The sequence below is a fragment of the Ictidomys tridecemlineatus genome, chromosome 6, assembly GCF_052094955.1.
Source record: "Ictidomys tridecemlineatus isolate mIctTri1 chromosome 6, mIctTri1.hap1, whole genome shotgun sequence".
NCBI classification, from domain to species: Eukaryota; Metazoa; Chordata; class Mammalia; order Rodentia; family Sciuridae; genus Ictidomys; species Ictidomys tridecemlineatus.
Genome location: NC_135482.1, coordinates 1,649,039 through 1,668,682, shown reverse-complemented (window position 1 = coordinate 1,668,682; position 19,644 = coordinate 1,649,039). Strand labels below are relative to the sequence as shown.

The following is a 19,644-nucleotide window of genomic DNA, read 5'->3' as shown; positions in this document are numbered from 1 at the left end:
GACCTGAGGCAGGGACAGTAGAGCCACAGGAAAGCCCTGGCAACCTCATGGAGAGGTGCCAATGGAGTCATGGCCATAAGTGACTAATTCAGATAGTAACAGACGCTGGCAGAGAGACAAACTCTGTGTCAACAGGAACCAGCAGAAGACGGTGCTCAGCACTTACGGAGAGTCCCCCGAATCAACAGGGACGAGAGAAACCTGGGGGAGCAGAATATGGAAGGAAGACTCATGGACTATGAGAGGAAATTGCCAAAAAACTTTAAAAGATTGTCCAGTACAAACTTGAGATTTTTCTTCCCTCTTATATTAGGAAAAAAGTGTAAAAAACCATAGTCGCAAGTGTTGGTGGGGATGTGCACGGGGACCCCCAGACACGGGTGCTGACAAGCCACCTCAGCGAGGGCCGGCCCGTCAGGCAGGAGCCTCAGCCTCCGGCTCAGGGTCTGCATTTCAGGATTCTGTGTAAAGAAGAACCAACTCACGTCCTGAGGCAAGTAGGTGTGTGCACACAAGAAGTCCTCCACGGCTTTACCTGGAGAGCAAAACACAGAAACAAATGATCACCAGAGAGAAAGAGACCTCCAACAAGTGAGCTACGGGGCCAAGGAAGCAGCTGGACTCGGGCTGGTGCTCAGGCTGCCTTGCAGGCTGAGCACAGGCGGTTAAGGGAAAGACGCCGTCCCCGCCAGAGCCTAACTCAGCCAGGGGGGCTGCACTGAGGACCTGGGGAGGCGTGGGAGAGAGCAGGGAGGACATTGCCTGCCCCCAGAGGAGACCTGGGCAGCGGGGAAGCCAGGAGCTGAGGGAGTGAGCTCCTGCTCACTGTGAGCTTGCAGAAGCCTTTCCAGGTGGAGAAGCACAGTGCGCTGGGCAGCCAGTGGAGGACAGGAACTGCGCCGTCCGCCTCCTTTGCTCTGCCCGCTCTGTCCCAGGAACCCTGGATCCCTGCCCTGTCTCACCTCTTGTGACAGCTCCTCTCTCCCCACAGGTGCACACACCTCTGTGTGCGTCTTCCTCGCTCCCGTCAATCTCTGTTGGCTGCTGCTCAGGGAGCAGTCCAGTGAAGGCTTCCAGCTGTGGCCTTCAGTGGACAACTGTGCTCGGGGGCTGATGAGCAGAGGCTGCCCGGACATCTAGAGGGGTTAGCAGGAGGCTTCCTGGAGAGCCAAACAGGTGTGTGCCCTGAGGAAGACCAGCCCACCCGCTCGCTTGCCCTCCTGCTGCCACCATCGCCCAGCTTCTGACCCCCACTGGTCCCTGTGGGACTGTGCTGGCTGGGTCAGTCTCCAGCGTCCTGGTCATGCTTTCTTTTCCTTCGATTTGTCCACTCAACTGTGGGCACCCCTGTGTGGACACTGCCAGACCCCTTTCTCTTTCTGCCCACACAACACTTCCTCCCCACATGCAGAGCCTGATTCCCAACTGTCTGCCCCAGTCCCGACTGCTTCCCGGTCAGTGCTGCGCCCTTGAAGCAGCCACCAGCACCTCAGGGTCCAGGGAGCAGATGCTTTGGGACCGAGGGTCCCCAACACTGGTGTGGCCCCACAAGACTGCCTGCCATCTGGTCTGTCCTCCAGAATCCCAGGAACTCCGTGACAGGAGGTTTGTAGATGTGTCTCCACTGGGGAAAGGCTCTCCATTGTGCCCTTACCTAATAGTCACAGAGGAGGGTCATGCAGCAGGAGGCTGGGAGAGGAAGGGAGAACCTCAGGGAATAAAATCAGCCTCCAAAATAACGATGGGTCTCCAGCACGGAGCCAGGACACCCGGGGTGCTTTCCAGCCTAGGAGCTGAAATGCTTTTTTAGCCTAGCAGGTGAGTCTTTGGTTCACGCCAAGGAGGAGGATGCAGAGTGATGTCCACATAGTTCTGGGAACCTGAAGGTCTGCACATTCAGGAAAAGCCAGCCAGAGACGAAACCCACAGCCAGGAAGAGGAAGATTGATGACCCCAGGCAGGGCCCGAGGTGAAAGGGGAGGAGGCCTGAAACATGACCCTGGGTGTCAATCATGGACTGTGGCCATTCCCAGGAGGCAGAGCTCAGGTGGAGGCACCCTCGGGGTCACTGCCCATCAAGGCCCTGCTTCCTTTAGAGCCTCGGGACAGACTGACCAGGAGAGGGCAGAAGGACAGAACAGAGGGAATCAAGGTGCAAAGTGGCAGGCGTAACCAAGACACTAGAGGATACCATGGAGACGTCAGGAGCAGCAGACTCTGGGAAAACCCCTGAGATTCAGGCAAAGAAACAAGACGTTTCAGAAAGAAATCATGCCACCTCACGAATACTGGGTTTGGTACAAGGAAAGAAGGAATTGTCCAAATGGAGTATAAACCTTTAGAAATGTTAAATGGAGCACCGAAGGAGAGAGTTGCCGGATTCATAAAAGAGAAATTAAAATAATAAAGGTTGAAATAGAAAGATGTAGCACAGTGTGATTGGGTCTGCAAAGCTAGAGAGAATGGTGAACGATTTCAACCACCAAGTACAAGAAGTGGATTCAGAGAAAACTGATGAGATATGTTTATGTCTGTGCAGATAACGCTGAACAAATAATGGTTGTGTCAAACAATCAGTAACTGATTTTTGAGTTTACAACCATGTGGTGAGACCACAAAGAGACATCAGTAGGATATTTGGGAATGGAGGCAGCTGGAATCAGGCCCTTGTGAAGTCTCCCCGTGAATGTGAAGGTGCCCTTGATGGGAACTTTGAGTCTTTCATTTAAATCACAGGACAAAGCGATGACATACTGAAAAAAACAAAACCAAACAAAAATGTTGAAGTAGCAGAAAGAGTCAGGACAATAAGGCGCGGAATATCATGAAATAAAGCCAACTATATCAATAGTCAGAATGTATTCAAATGGATCAAACACAAAAGTTAGAACTGACGTTCTATAAAAACGTCTAATAGAGGGGCTGGGCTGGGCTCAGTGGCAGAGCGCTTGCCTGGCAGGTGTGAGGCCCTGGGTTCGATCCTCAGCACTACATAAAAATTTTTAAAAAAGTGTCCATTCACAACTAAATTTTTTTTTAAAAAAAACTGTCTACTAGACTAATACCCATAAGGAACACATTTAAACACACACTTATGCTGGAAGAACAAAAAAATCACAAAACAGTCCACCAAACCAAACAGAAAGCACAGCCCAGACCTATGCTTGACAGGGTCACAGTTTACATTTCCTAACGCGGGGCCACAGCCAGACCTGGCACAAATTCCCACAGACTGAAATCCGTATCACCTATCTAAGCACAGTGTAATTTATGTAGGAATCCATTAAATTAAAAAATCTAACTTCTGAGAAATTGAGCAACATGCTTTTAAATAATCTGTGAGCCAAAAAATCAAAATAGAAGTGAGACAATATTTTGGTTATTAAAATGTAGCATGTCAGCTTCGTGAGCTCAGGAAGACTCAGAGGGAAATCCAAGCCCTGAACACACATTTGGAAAAAGAAGAAAGGGTAATTCTAAGCAGTGACATTAGGAAGAAGACCAAAGTAAAGATCCAGTAGAATGAGGAATCGCAATAAGAGAACACTTTAAATAATCAGCTTTATGCCAATACGTTTTCACATAGAGACAGAAATGCGGAATTTATCCAAGGTACGTGGCTTCTCCTCGGGGATCAAAAGGAAGAGAAACCTGAACATGCCAATGACCGACCTTGGACGCAATCAGATCCGGAGACCGGTGGTGTTGCTGATGTCCACTTCCCACCAAGGCATAGAAGGCCGCCAGGTGACCCAGGAGGGCCGGAACCAGCCACCACCTTGCCTCTTCACGAGGAGAGTGGACAGCGGTGCCTGAAATGGTCAAGAGGTGGCTTCTGGGGAAAAGGCCGTCCTTGGGGGACGGGCAGGACAGACACTGTCTCCACACCCGACACCGGGGCACCGGCTGGTCCCGCGTGGACAGGACCTTGTCAACTGAGACTTTGAGAGAACTCCTACGGCTGTGAGTTCTGTGTGGGCTGGCGACCTGCAGCAGAGCCTCAGAGCCCAGGATCCACGGGAGGGAGAGACCCATCAGCCCACTGCCCACTCCCGGGTCCCGGCCTCCTTCCCTCACACAGAGTTTGGACCAGAAAGCAGTGGAAGAGGATGGGCTGGTACCAGGCGGCCCTCGACCCCCGGTCACCACCTGTGCACCTGGACGGAGTGGGACGTGCCGTTGCCCCCGCCAGGGCTGACATCCAGGCAAGGAGGTGCTCTGGGGGTTGAATCCATTCCCTCCAAGCTGCAGCCCTGGGCCAGCTCCGGAGGACACTGTGAGGCACCTGCTTCTCGTCCCCGCTGCACAGAGCCACGAGCCCCAGGGAGCAGGCCAGAAGAACCCAGAGAACAGAGACAGACCCTGCAGCCTCATGGCCTTCAATAGGCCACATCTGAAATGAAATAGGACAGGAGTGTCAAACCGTGAGGAGGAATCCATGCAAAGATGCAGGATGGGAGACGCCGATGAATCATTATTAACAGGCAAGGCTGTACAACAGCTTCCATGAGCGTTTAATGACATAAACTGACCACATGCACAGTGAAGCAGAGGGTGGAGTATGTATTTGAGAACAAAAACGGGAATTCTGAAAAAGGACCAATCTAGAGTGGAAAACAACACCTGAGATTGAAACAAAGAGCAAAAAAATTAAATGGGCTCAAAGCACATGAGTTAGTGAAGAAGGCGGCATCGGTGATGGCAAAGACAGGTCAGAGAAAATCTCCTGAAATAAAGCGGAGAGAAAGGTACATTGACAATGGAAGGAAGCCCCGGCGTCATGGACGGAGGAAATCGTCTAGTGGCGTGAGGCTGGAGTGGGGGAAAGGAGGGAGCAGGAAGGACAGGGGATGCGCACAGTGCCACTGGCATGGACGGGGAGGCCAGCGCCACCCAGGAGTGTGGCGAGACCAGACAGGGCACAGGGCTCCCTGGCCTGTCGGCCAAACTGCTGGAAACCCAGACAACCAGAAAATCCCAGGACGTGACGAGGTCAGGCAGATGGGGAGGGGCTGAGGACTGACCCTGAGGGGCGGACACCAAGAGGTCACCGTCCCTGGAACCCCGCGCCCAGGGAGGACCTTTCCGGGCACAGTCAGGAGTGAGTCAAGGCCGGGGACCAGCACTTTCCCCATCCGCTGAGAGCAGGACCCTCAAGTGCTGTCGCCACCACAGCTCAGTCACCCTGCGTGGCTCCACGCTGCGGGCACAGCCAATCCGCCGCGGCCCACAGAGACAGAGGTTTGTGATTTGTCAGTGTGTGACTAGATCTGAACATTTTAATACAGTAAAGTTTGAAAAATCAGATAAGTGCAAAATGAATGCCAGCACAGTCCGCCTGACAAGAAAGGTGTGAGAAATGGAAATTGAAGGAAAATTCCGCCCCACGGACATTCAGATTAACAGGCAGGCGTGGAAGAGCCCAGAATCGGTGAGCACGGGGTCAACTGGAAAGGTCGCACTTCCTTCTCTTGCCTCGAACACTGGAAAGTTAATTGCTTGGAGCAAAATTAAGGGGGGACTGTAAGGTGGGCTTGCAGCACACACGGAAAACCAGCTGAAGAGCAGGAGCCCACGAGCATCGGCACGGGGCTGGAGTCTGCCTGGCGGTAGCCCCCGATGGGCTGAGCGGATGTGCTGTAGACAAAGATGTGGAACGGGAGCCAGCAGGGGACCTGGGGTGGAGCAGAAGCCTCCTTACAGACCCCAGGGCAAGGCGGGAGAAAGGACACGCAGGACACAGTCCAGAAGGAGGCAGCTGGGAGAAAGCCCGCCACGCCGATCCCTGGGGGAAACATGGACGGCCAAGCCCCGCGCTGGCCCTCCCACCAGAGAAACGAGAAAACAAAAAGCCATCACTGAGGGGCCACTTCAAGACGCCTGACCACCTGGAGTAGGAGACAGGGACGGCCGTCAGCTTGGAAAGAAGGAAGGCCGGGGGCCAGGTGCCGGCACCAGGCTCTGCCTGGACGCAGCTGCAGGCCCATCCCAGTCCACAGGCCTTGCTGGGCTGAGGTGAGCAGAAGAATCGGAGTCACCTAAAGCCACACTGGCTGGGACTTCCGGGGCAGAAGAGGAGAGGGAGGACTGTGCAGAGAGAAAGCTCCGGACACCTGCGTGCGAGATCTGTGAGTCAAGCCAAAGAAGTGCGGGGGAGGGAGCTGGAAGCCAGAGTTGAAAAGGGAAGGGAGAAGTCCCCATTGTCCACGGAGGACATCGGGAGACACAAAGACAATCCACGGGGGAACCGAGATGGATTACTAAAGTGTGGAAAACCAAGACCAGGGAAGTGACAGAGACGGATGCATGTTTGTATCCTGAAAATAGCACCACAGAGAGTCAATTACAGAGACAACGGAGGCTGCAAGTGGCCAGGGATAAATCAGCAGAAGAAATGCAAGACCTAATTGAAAATATGTATAAATGCTGACTGAAGACTCTAAGACAGAGCTAGCTACGTGGTGTGGCACGCATGTACCTGAGCGGACAGCAGTACCTGAGTGGATAGGCGCCATGTTGGAAATGTGTCCCTGTCCCCAGGCTAATTCGCCACGTTAAAGGAAGTCCAGCCAGATCATGCCAGAGTTCTTCATAGGAGATGCAAGTGGATTTCACGCTGAATGGAGTAGCAGAAGTCTCAGAAGAGCAGAAGACCCTTATCGCACTGGATGCTGAGATTCTCTCTAAGAAAGAACTGAGCAAGACAGGTGGCCCTGGCACAGGTGAACTGATTGTCAGGAGGCTGGAGGACGCATGGGTCCCAGGAATGCATCAGCCACAAGAGGAAGCTGGCGGACGAGAAAGAACCCTGGCTCTCTGAAGAAAGTCCAGGAAAATTTCTGCACCCCTGTGCGGTGGGTCATAGATTGTCACATCAGTGGCGTTTCTTCTTCTTATTATTGTGGGGGTGCTGCTGGGGACCTACCCCAGGCCTCCTGCTGCTGGGTCAGTGCTCTGCCACGGAGTCACACCCCAGCCTCCTACATCAGTCTTAGACTGCACAAAACATGAAGAAAATACGGATAAATGCCATGATATTTGTTAAGGGTTAGAAATGAAGTGTCCCAAAAAGCTCATGTGCAACGGTGCAAGGAAGTTCAGAGTGAGAGGCTTGGGTTTTGAGAGTCTCGACCCATCTGTGCACTGGTCCCGATAGGGACTAAGTGGTGACTGCAGGCAGGAGGGGTATGGCTGGAGGAGGAGGGTCCCGGGGTGTGCCTCTCTCTCTCTCTCTCTGTCTACCTCTCCACCATGATCTTCTTTCTCACTTCCGGCCCAGAGCAATAGATGTGGCCATCTGTAGACTGATACCTCTGGAATCTTGAGCCCCAAATAAGCTTCTCCTCCATGTCCTCTGCTCCTGGCCTCTCCACCCACCAGTGTTTAGTTCATTCATATTTTTTCTTCTCTCTTTGTCACAGCAGCAAAAAAAGCTGACTAAAATGACATTAGAATAAAAACCTTTAAAAAGACACTAAACAAAGCAATTTTTTCATTTTCATTTTTCAAGATATGGGGTCCTGCTGTCCTACCCAGACTGGGCTCAGACTCCTGGGCTCAAGAGATCCTCCCATCTGGGCCTCCTGAGTAGCTGATGCACAGGCCACCACGCCTCCATCGCAGTCGCAACCCCCAAGATATTACACAGTGTAAATCCAATAAAGGATCAGAATCCAGAGCACAGGTCAAGTAGAAAAAGAATTGAAACAGAAAAATGGTCAAAGGTTATGAAATGTAGCGCAGAGTGAAAAATGAAATAGGAACCTGAATGAACTTGGAAGAGCTTCGACACTCCCCAGCCCAGAGGTAGGCGTCATCACCTCCGTGGGATGCACTCACACTGCGGTCAGCAGAAATAAAGAAGGGGATGCTCTCTGGGACCGGGAAAGAGCAGGGGGCACCGTGTGCCTGAGGGAAGGTGGATTTATGCAGCTGTGCGGATCTCAGTTACTAATAACTGGCAAATTAGTGATTCGCAGGCCACGATCCAGTGATTTCCCTCAGAGCTGCACACCCGGCCTTCAGACAAGCCACGCAGAGCCCACGCGGGATCAGCCGCCGCAGCTCAAATTAGTTTGACATAAGAAAACATTGGGAACAGCAGAAATCCATCAAGAGGAAAATGGATAAACAAATTGTAGTATATTCATATAATAAAATGCTGTACGGAGAAAACCAATGAACTAGGGTTTTGTGCTGCAGCACATCTAATTCTCAGGCCCATGATGCCAGACAGTAAGATGGTTGCAGGAAGATTCATACATTTTAATTTCATGCAGACAGTTTTATAAATAGAGAAATAAAATACCACGCACGGGAAGGCATGCAGACGAGACAGGGTATGACGGAGTGCACAGAATCGAGTAAAGTGTCGCTGCTTTCGAAGGGCCACTGTGCGCGAGCAGAATCAGGTGCAGGGCCCCCACCAGTGTGTGTGATGTGCTCTGTTCTGACCAAGGTGCGGAAGCTTAAGCCCTGCTTTCTGGTCCTCACTTCTTGTTGGTATGACCAGCCTGACACTGTCCCACGGGCCACCAGTGTGTGCCTTTCTCCCTTTGTGCCTGGGGCCTCTGCCTGCATGGTTGCAGCCCCTTCCCCATCTCAACCAACATCAGTAGGTGGGGTGGCACCTGACCCGCACCCGAGGGCACCCACCTGGCTGACTGTCTTCACAGCACCCACCACTGTTGAGAGCCACAGCCGAAGGGGCCCCAGCAAACTTCCAGCTGATTGGCTCACTGTGGCCCCAGCAAACTTCCAGCTGCCAGCTGATTGGCCCCTCTTTGGTGATGTTCATTGGGCTGTTTCCCTGCCCTTTCAGACCACGGAGCTGCTCATTGGGGGACTTTTTTGGCTCCACCCTTGCGACCCAGCCAATCGGCCTCAAGAGTGGAGGAGTGGGGGGGGCAGAGAGGCTTGTGGGAAGCCGGTGGTGGCAGTCGGGCTCTGAGGGAATTCCTGAAGAGCTCCTGTGGTGTGGTGTGTGTTCTAAAAGTAAAGTTCATTTCTTTTGACAAGTGGCTCTTGAATTGTGCCCAGCCAGACTGGGGCGTTGCCCAGGAGCTGCTGGTGGAATATTTGCATCAGTCCGTCTGGTTTGAGCTCCGCCTGGCGCTGAAGCAGGAGTCCCTGAGGGAGGCAGCAGCTGCCTGGGTTCCTGCAGGTCCTGGGTGCAGACTGTCCCAGGTGGCGAGGTGCACGGCATGAACAAGTGAGCTAACGGCACGAGGGACGTGAGGCTCAGCACCCACTTCTACTACTAGAAAGGGATCCAGATGAAAGTGCACGACTCGAGGATCCCCAAGAAACCAGGGTCACATTCAGCGCAGGGGGAGAGGCTGGAAAGGAAAGGCCCATGAGGAGCTGGTGGCTGAGGGAGGCTCAGGGGCAGGGCCACGTCCTGAGGGGCATTTGGGAGAGACGGGCCAGAGCTCAGGGACTGTCTGTGTGCTCACGTGGGATAAGCCATGGAGTCGCGGCCTGGGGCGAGGGCTGGGTGAACAGGGGCAGGAAGTGAGGAGGAGGCTGTCTCTTGCCTGATACTTGATGCATTTGTGCCCAATATGAACAGCTCACGTTTGTCAACCAACTAGCATGTGACGGGCCCCACTCCATGCACCTCATGGGCTGTCACTCATTCCATCCTCCTAGTGCCCAGCCAGGGGCGGTCATGGCCTTCATTCCCATTGGAAGCTGAGGCTTAGGGAGGTTAAGGCTACACGGTCATGGGGGAGGTCAAGCCCAAGCTAAGACTCGTCCCCAACTCAGCCCCCTTTTCACATGGGACCAGAGGATAATTCAGAGACCTGGGTGACCAGGGACAGAGCCGGAAGGGCTGCAGTGACCCTGGGGGCAATCCACTGAACTTTTCAAGTCTTTAATGGTGAGGTCCCAGTTGGCTTGAGCCAAGCAGAGAGAGAGCTGTCCTGAGTGTCCACTGGAATACGTCATTGACATGCCCATAGGGAGGCCAGGGAGGGATCCTGCCTGAAGTCCCGCCAGGAACTGGTAATGACCTTTTCCTCCACAGTGTCCCCTGTGGGATGTGGCTTTTCCTCATTGTTGCCTACTGTCACTGTCCCTCCCCAGCACTGAGGCGATATTCCTGGGGCTCTTTAACTCTCTGTTTTTCTGGTGCACATATGTGTATATGTACACACGCGAGCACGTTCACCTGGCACATGCGTCTTGGGCTGTCGTGAGCACAGGTGGCGTGCAGGATTCCCAACCCCCTCCCACGGCCCTGTCCTCCCCGTGGACAGCCTATCTCTGCACAGCAGACCCAGGCAGACACTGGTGGTGGCCCAGAGCGGTGGCCCTTCCCTCTGTCCTCAGTATTTGATGCCATATGGCCTCTTGGATGTTTTCTCTGAAAACCCTGAGGAATCTGAGTTCATTAGACAGCTTGAAATGCTCTGCCAACCCCTCGGAAATCCCAATGTGCATGTGGCTAGGAGAGTGTATAGGGGCTCCCACAGAGGGCTCAGGTGGGCAGTGGGCCCAGAAGCGGCCTTGTAAGGACACAAGCAGCCAGCTGGTGCTGGGAGGAGCCAAAGGCAGGCCTCATGCAGACAAAGGGTCACCCACCTGTGCCCGGACACCATGGCCAGTGGGACAGGAGGAAAGATGGGTGGTTCTTAGACATGTGGATTATGACACAGGCCACGGCGTGGCTTAACAGGACAGCTCAGTGGTGCTGGAACTGCACAGAGCATGATCCAGGCCAGCTCTGGAAAGCATGGGGTCTGATCAGAGGCCCGTGCCCATCTGGCCCCGACTTGGTTAAAATTTACACTGTCAAGACGCCAATCTAGAGGGTCTCACTCAATTCCTCCCTCCCTCACCTTCTCTCTCCCCCCCCCCTTCCTCAGTGGGCAGACCTTCCAGGGCTGTCCCTGCCAGGCCTCAGTAGGGGCACAGGATACAGTGGGCAGCAGGACACTGTTCCCATGAGCCTGTGCTCTGGTGTGGGAAAGCAGACTGCGTTACATGGGGGCTGTGAGGCCACATGGTCCCAGCACCATGGTGGCCCACAGGGACGGCCTGGTGCAGGCGGGTCAGCCTGAGGGACACACACTCACGTGCTAGTGTTCCCTGCAGGGAGCTGAAGCCAGAGGCTGCACAGACCTAGTGTTCTTCTGCACCATCCAGTCACCCCGGGATGTGGGACGTGACTCAGCTGGGACCCCTGGGCTGTGGCAGCAGGGGAGACTTCTTAGGTCCCTCAGGGGTTGCAGCGGGGGTGGAGGGCAGAGAGCAAGCCTGCAGGTGGACTGTGGGTGGCTGTTGCCACAAGCTGAGCTCTAGCTGGAGGGTATTTTCAGAATATTATTTCTCACAGGATTTAGAAATAATTAGAAGTTCAGCTTCTTTGGAATCTTGGCTCTGCTCACATTGCAGATGTGTGAACAAAATAAGTGTTATTTCAAGACGCTAAGATTTTGGTATCAGAAGCGGGGTGTTGCTGTACCTCAACTTAAAAATGTGACAGTGGCTTTGGCCCTGGGCCGAGGGGATGTTAGTGCATCTTGAGATTCTGATGGAGAGCACTGTTGGGGGGCTGAGGGACAGATGGAAATGTCACTGGGAACAGTGGCACTGGTCATGTTGTGAAGGAATGCTCTCTGAGTGTGGACGGTGGCCAGCTTCAGGGGGAGCCCAAGGACTCTGGCCTCCCAGGGCCTGCGTCTTGTGCAGTTCCTCCCTCAGCGACTCCGAGGTTGGGCCCGCCAGGTCCTGAGGCCTCAGCTTCCCGTTTCCCTCTGGGTTGCCCCTGATCTCCTGCAGGTACCAATGCACCTGCGGACCTCAGCCCCGAGGGGAGCTCATGAGGAGAGGACCTGAGGCCTCCAGCTGAGAGCCCCACGGAAGGCTGTCCCGGTGGCCGCAGCTCGAACATCCAGCCCCACGCCAACCCCCGGAAGTCGGCAGCCTGGCCGCAGCCACACAAGACACCCCAAGTGAGAACTGCCCGCAAACTCTTCCTGAACTTCTGGACCCTAGAATCTGTGCACACAATAAATGGCAGGTCTGTGCCCCTGTGGGTTGGGCAGCTGGTTACGCAGCTCGGATAACTGTGCTGGGGCAGAGCACGGGGGTTCGAACGCTGCCCGTGCTGACGAGGGATGGCGCCTGACTCATCAAGCAGCTCCACCTCCGGGCGGCTGACGCAGATCATCTGAGGACCTCGCACCCCTCTGGGCTCAGCCAGGCCCACAGCATCCGAGGAAGCTCTGGCCCTCAGCTGTCAACCGGAGGACACCACCAGGCTCTCCAGTGGTGGAGGCCGAGTCCTGCAGAGCAGGAGCCGATCACTCACAGCCATGACCCAGAAAGCGCTGGCCGCCGCACCTGCGGAGAACGAGGTGAGATTTCTCAGCCACCGGCCTCACCGCCACGCACGACCTTCACGGGCTCCTTCTTCCAATTTCTGGCTCTGCGGCTGCTTCCTCCTCTCCTGCTCTTGTAGCTTGCAACAAAATCCCTCCTCTGGGAACCTCTTTGTTCTCTGAGCGTCTCTTGTTTCTGAGAGCTGACTCAGATGACAGGGCTGGGTGGAGGAAGGGTTAAAGACATCTTAGTTAGACTTCAGCAGCCCGATGGAGGCTTGTGCCTGAATGGAATGATTTGTGCAGTTTCCCAGAGAGACAAGAAGCTGTTTCTCTGCTCTGCCTACTAAGAAGGCCTGGATTTCCATAAGTAAGTAGATAAACACAGCGTGTGAAGGCAGACAGGAAAGGCAAGAAAGACACACTGTTCATTAACTTCCCCACTCCCTAATAGGATCACGACGGGCTGAGGCAGATTTCTGCTTGAGTACCCCAGCACAAAGCCTGTCTGGGCCTCAGCCACCTGGTAATTCTAGATTAGGCTCCAGGCTGCAGCAAAGGCTGGCTGTGGCTTCCACAGGTGAAGCTCATGCCAGAAACCACAGGCCCTGCCTTGGGGGCCTGGGCGGATGTGGGCCACGGGCCATCTCTCTGCCCTTGAACCTTTCAGCATGAAGCTCTCAACGCCGGGGGTGGGAGCTGTGGAGCCCAGCAAGCCAGCACAGCCATCTCCCCGTTCCCAGCACCACTGCGGCCTGTAACCCCAGCACAGAGCCAGGAGCCAGCCTCACAGAAGTGGGTCGATAAACCCAGCCTTTCAAGAGAACGTTGAGTGAGTGGAGGTGGAAGCAAGGATTAAGAGCGCAGCACTGGCTGCGAGCTCCCAGAGTGGCCCAGAGCTCCCGGGACAAGAGACAAAGAGCACAGCCAGGCAGCGCAGCCTGGAGGGCCCATTGTCCTGCTCCGGCAGGCAGAGTGCCACCTGCATTTTGCTTGAAGCATTGGAAATCAATCCAAGGCCCATTGTCCACCGAGCCACTTGTGGGTACCTAGGTCTGCAAAATGGATACTGTGTTCTCAGATGTATGGACTAAGAGTCTCCAGCAATGGTGTGGAACTCCCCGTGACATTCGGAGTTCAGGACTTCTTTGTGCATTGTGTTGACCCAGATGGATATTCTGTGACCCTCAGGACAGAGAGACGCAGCTCAGAACGGCACAGGCAAAGCACTGTCCATCCCCGCTGCGGGCTGTATCCTGAGCACACTCGTTCCCTTCTGGGTGTGAAGGCACCTGCACGGGGAAGCTTGCTGAGGTTGAGAATCACAGGGGCCACTCTGACCTGAGCCCAGGGGTCTCCTTCCTGTTCACACACCTGAAGAGTTCCCGTTTCTCTGCAGTGTGCCGGGAGCTGGCCTCCTGTCCACTAGACTAAGAATTCCTCACCAACTCGCCATCACAGAGCAGGTCCACGGTCCCTGGCTCCCCTGTTTAAGCGAGGCCAGCCGGGCCAGCGCTGTAATTCTCCTCTGTCCTCTTGTGCCCTTGTCCTGGCTTCACTGCTCGACACCCCTCCCGCCCAGAGGCAGGTCACCAGTGGTGAGGGGGTGGGCTTGCAGGACGCAGACCTGGACTCTGAATGCACAGCCCCTGTGAGCTTCAGTGCTGTCCTCTGTGAAGAGGGCTCATGGTGACCATGCCTGCTGCACGGAGCTGGCCAGAGGACCCAGGGTCAGCACAACTCCCCTGCCAAGCGCCCGTAGTCTTTCCCAGAGTGCTGAGACTTCAGGCAGGACCACCACTGTGTGACTGGCCCCACGGGCACTGCCATTGCTACATCATCACAGTGCTGGCTTTCTCAGGGAGCAATCTCTGCCCTCCCTCTGTCACCAGCACTCACCCCGACTCGTTCCCAGCCCCTGCTGGAGGCTGCAGGCTCAGCGTCCTGCAGCAGGACACCCCCGTGTGCCTCGGTCATAGTCCTCCGGCTGGCCCTTTGTGGGAAGTTATGCCAGCTGAGCCATGGTGTCCAGCACAGAGGCTGGCCTCAGCATAAGTGGCTCCATGTGACATCATTTAGTTAAGTGCCATATTGTATGGATTGCTAATGTCCTGCAGAATTCAAATCCACCAGTAAAACCAAAGCACTGCCCTCAAGGGAAAAGCCGTGTGTGGGCAGATACAGAGGAGGCCCATAACCAGAGGGGAGTGCCCAGGCCAACGCTGAGACTCAGAGTTCTAACTTGTCCAAGCCAGGGCCACCACCATGGCTGAGTGTCCCTGCTGACAAACAGAAGAGAGAAAGCTAGTTGTGCAATGTGGACAGTCCCGGTCAGCTCCCACCAGGCAGAGGCCTGGAAGGCAGAAGGTCCTTGAAGGAAGGTCCCTTTTGAAAATCTCCCTATCCCTGGACCCTGGTTCCATCTACTCTAGTGATGCGCTGTCTGTGTACCCGGCGTGAGTCCATCTTCCTGCCATTCGGTGCCCTGGTCTTGCAGATCCTGATCTCACTGCTACAACTCTAGGCCCCTCCTGCCTCCCCCAGCTCATGCCGCACACTAGTGCCTGGCACTCTGCCAGCCTGGGTAGGCAGTGAGTCCCCTCAGCCTCTTTGTGGGGTGAGCTCTCTGCCAGAGTTTGAAGAAGTGACATCTCTCCTCTGGCATCTTCCCATCAAGGGTGACATCTGAGTGAAGCGGCTGTGGGGTGCTGTGACCCTCTAAGAACAGAACCTAGGGAGAGTCCACAACACGTTCGTTCTCAGAAGAGCACTGTGCTGACGACCGCTGCCTGGGAAACTCGTGTCTGCCACAAAACCAGCGTCCACTAGCTCAGCCTCCAGGCTCGGCCACGTGCCTTCCATCTGTTCCTGGGGTCACTGGAATAGAGTCCCATCTGAAGGCTCAGTCCATTGGACCTGCTTCTGATCTCACATGCTGTGGGCAGGGGCCACTCTTCCAAGCAGGGCTGAGGCCTCGCCCCTCACAGGCTCTTGGCCAGAGGCCTTCCCTCTGGTCCTGGCCCCATGGACTTCTTCACCGGTCTCCAAGTGGGCAAGGAGACAAGCCACACAGAAGCCACAGTCACCAACTGCATCTGGGAAGTGGCATCGCATCACCTTTGCATGTTCAGTTACTAGGAGCAAGTCAGTGGGGGTGGTCCACACCAGGGGGAGGAGGGCACCCAGGGCACGGGCTCCAGGAGCAGGGCACCCTCAGGGCCGACTGTGGAGGGAGGAACACACCACCCCTGAGCAGTACCTAGACTTCAGGGCCCACTGCGCACTCACTGAGTAATGACTAACTCCCTAATGACCAAGGCCAATTAACATGTGCAAGTTAAGTTCCTGGAACTAACTTGAAAACTTAGGGCAGAGCACGCAAGCCCTGCAGGTCTGCCAGGGCCTGCGTGTGGGTGTGGCCTCAGCCTCAGTGCCCAGGCCGCTCTGGACGGGAATGCAGCCTCGGGGGCTGCTTGGTGCTTCCTCCAGATGCGAGATGGCATCTCACACGCATGTCCCCTGCCGGGCACTGCCCCCTGTCTCCGTGATCGCCAGCCCTCCCCATCTTCCCTGGTGGAACTCAGGCTCCTCCTCTGGTGACCGTCACAGGTCCCAGCAGGTGGAATGTGACGGCATGACTCACAAGTCCTTGCTGCTCCTGTGACCATGTGACCATCCCCCTGTCAAACGTGCCCTGCTCCATGTCAGCTGAGCTCCTCAGTGGGAAGCCAGGTCACCCTGGGCACCAGCCCCTCCCACTGCACCTGCAGAGACAGGCATTCAGGGGACGTCTGCTGGCCCCGTGGAGGTGAGATGAGCTCACGCATGAGGTCAGCTGCTGTGCTGGACGGGGCTGAGATACACCCTTCCGGGAAGGCTGGTGGCTGTGTGGCTGGGGCTGGAGAGCTGACCCTGATCATCCGGGCTCTGAACGTGCTTTCCCTCCTCACAGACACAGGGCCCAGCGGCTGATCCTCACACGGTGCCTGCAGCCGGGGGACAGCCAACATGTGCAGATGGTGGGGGGACGTTCCTGGGGTCTCGTGGCGATGAGGCCTGCCCCACATTTGCATGTTTAGCCAACGTGGCCCCCAGTGCTGCCCAGGTGCTGAACACTACCACCCCCTGCCTGCGACATGAGGAAACCAGGCCCAGAGGGCTGGACGGTGGACTCAGGACCCAGAGCTCTGAAGGGCAGAAGTCCAGGTGCTGTCCAAGGGCCAGTCCTCATTGCACGGTGATTCAGCTTAGGGACAACATGGCCAGATCCACCTGCAGGGAACTGGCGAGGCTGGCCTCAGAGGTGGGGTGGGCTTGCAAAGCTCCTGGGCGGGTCCAGCTAGGAGGAGGGCACACAGGAGGACGAGGCAGCAGAGAAGACGGGCGGAGAGTGGCCACAGACCATCATGGGGTGAGGGTGGAAGTGGTGGGCCTGCCTGGCCACCTAGTCCCTCTGAGGAGCAGCATGGGCATCCACCACAGGTTGCAGAGGAGCCTGGCCACTACTGGGCTGCAGCAGCTCCCTGGGAGCTACTGACCCCCTCCCACCTCCTGTGCAGCACCTGCTCCTGTTCCCCTCCTCCTGTGCCCCATGGTGGGTGTAAACCCTGATTGTGGGACCTTTGCCACTGGTCTTTGTGTGGAGCCACTGTCTGAGCACCTCATAACCGTAACCGCCTCAGCAGCCGGTCCTGGTCCGGCCTTCCGTCTGCTGTTCTGCACCGTGTACAGGGAGCTCCAGACCCAGATGCTGAGTCCATTCTCACTGCTTTGGGGGCTTGGATACGATTCCAGCAGGTTCACAGCAGGAGAAACTGGTGACTTGTACAACTGTCGGCAACGTCATGGGGTTCCAGCATGGTGGCCGGGAGCCCAAGGACAAGGAAGAGCTTCGTCTCTGTGGGCTTCCTGGGCTCGGCACCCTGCTCCGCCTCCAGTGATACAAGGCCCTGGGATGGGTGGGGAGCAGTGAGGGCTCTGGGAGCGGCCCTGGGGCCTGGCTCCGGGCACTTTCTGGCGAGTGGTGTGCCAGGCTCACTCCAGGGAGGGCTCTGACCCCCTGCACCTGCTCAAGTCCGTGTCCCTGAGGCTTTTTTCCAGGGTGGAGGACAGAGGGGGCCTCTCCAGGTACCTTCCTGGGTCCCCACCTGGTTTCTGTCACTGGCGCCAGCATCCTCAGGTCCTCTCTCGAGTCCCTGCCCATGTGATTTGAAGTCAAATGGTCAACGCGGCACCAGGGTGCTGAAGTGCATTTGGGGTGCTGGGGTGGGCTGGGGCTGGGTCCTGTCGTGTGGACGCAAAACTCAGAAGGTGGGAAACGCACAAGAAGCAGCGGGTGAGAGGAGCAAAGGGAGCCAGAGGAACGTGGGAGAGCCGGGAGCAGCTTCGGAGCCCGGTTCAAGGGGACCCTGGGCTTGGTCCTCATCACACTGGAAATCCAGGTGCTGAAGAAACAGGGCTGAGGCTCATCCTGTTTCCTCCCCTGCTTCCTGACCCTGTGGTCTCCCCAGCCAGGGCTGCAGATGTCCTCTCCAGCTCAGACGCCCTCTCCTCCTAGGATGCCTCACCCTGCAGCTGTTTGGCAACTGTGCACATCGAGAGCAGGTTTCTCCATCTGGGTGGACCCCGGCACCCAGAATCTGGACTTGTGGCCCCAGGGCACCCCGTGAGCCCCAGGCCTCCTCCCCGTCTGTCTGCCCTCCGAGCCCGCAGTCCTCTCTGCCCTGAGTCCCTCAAGCCTTCTGAGCCCAGGAAGGCGTACCCCTGCGCCCCAAGGGATGCCCTCCCTGCCCACCAGTGCCACGGCTCGGAGTGCAGAGGCCTGCCTCGTGCTCGCGGCAGCCAGCCTTACAGAGTAGGGCTAAATAGATATTATTAAGAGAAAAATATAATTTACAGCTTCTCAAAAGGGTTTGAAGTTGAATAGAAAAGAGAGGAGGGAAAATAGAAGCCGCAGGAGCAGGACTAATTTTGCCAGACCCTCCTTGGTCTGAATTCTGAAACTTGCATTTCAAAGGATTCGGGACTTCATCCCAACTCATTGAGCCGCTGCTTTGCAAACTCGGCTTGAGTCTGGAGCTCATCGGGAACGTTATGAATTTTGTATTTTTTACATCAGGACTCTTTGAAGTCTTACCTTTAAAAAGCAGAAACAAAAACCAAAGGGAGGCTTTTTTAAGGGAAGAGTGTTCACATTGAACAACCATTGACGGGTCGGAACACAGATTGGGGAGTAAATAGCTGTGTGTCGATCCGCGCCAAGGAGGAGCGTTCTGCAGCCATTAGAAGAGGCAGCCCCCAGCCTGACGGAGCCGGGAGGGGCTTTGGCAAGGCTTTGCTGAGCTGAGAGTGAGATGCCAGAGACAGTTTAATGGTGTTTATTTTTGCGAAGCTGTGGCACAGCAGCCACCTGTGGATTTCCGTGTGGGTTTCTACCTGAGCTTGTGTTGTCACACACAGTGTCCCACACAGGTGCGCATGTGGACGCACACGGGTGGTCAGGCGCATCTCAGTGAGAACCGGAAGGTCAGTGAGAGCTACTTGTGCTGGAGTCGGGAGGTGAGAGGGTGGGGGAGGGGGAGGGCGGCAGGGGAAGCAGAGGCTGGAAGTGGAAAGGGCCTGGGAGCCGTCGTGGTGTGCTTCTGTGCACTCTGCTGTGTGTGCCTGCGAGTGCCGCATAATGGATAAGAGTTAAGATAAAAAGGGAATGAGGACTGGCTGGCACCTGGGGGAGGAGGAGAAGGGGTCCAGGTGGAAGGTGTCCGCACTGGCGGAGCAGCGGTCCACTGAGGCCAGCTCCCTGCTCCTCAACAACCACTGCGGGGAGGGCTCAGCGCCAGAGCATGGAGCCACACTGGCCCCCGAGGTCCCCTGCTCAGACTCCTGAGGACGGAGCCTCCTGCTGGTCCAGCCCTTGGGGCCAGGGTCCAGGAGATGTTCTGTTTATGTTCCCAGAGCACAGTCAGGAGTCTCTGTCCTGGGGGGCCCCACCCCCCATTGATCCATCCCCTCAGAATGCCCTCTCTCCTTCCCTCAGAGCCTCCACCAGAGGTATCGGGGTGGACCAAGCCCCCTAGCTCAGGCCTGAGGTCTCCCTCTAAGGAGAGCTGGAGGGCAGCTGGCCATCTGGCCACCCTGAGGTGTGTTGGGCCAGGCAGGAGAGTGACCCGTCTTCCCTTGGACTTCCAGCCGCCCCTGCAGCCAGCACACAGCCTGGCCCACAGGTGTCCGTCCCCCAGGACCAGAGGAGTCTGCCATCAGTCCTCAGTGTGTGCAGAGCCGAGGGCCTGCAGGCCTTCTGTGGGGCAGGAGGGAG

At 56.0% G+C, this 19,644-nt stretch overlaps 1 long non-coding RNA gene across 1 annotated transcript; it reads right to left on the bottom strand.

Moving 5' to 3' along the window:
• Window positions 1-245: 245 nt before the first annotated feature.
• LOC120887101 (uncharacterized) lies at window positions 246-13,188 on the bottom strand. The gene is made up of 2 exons (XR_013440108.1): window positions 12,393-13,188; window positions 246-535 (listed from the first exon to the last, which is right to left on the bottom strand). It is a non-coding gene; the product is annotated as an uncharacterized LOC120887101 (long non-coding RNA).
• Between the last annotated feature and the right edge of the window lie 6,456 nt (window positions 13,189-19,644).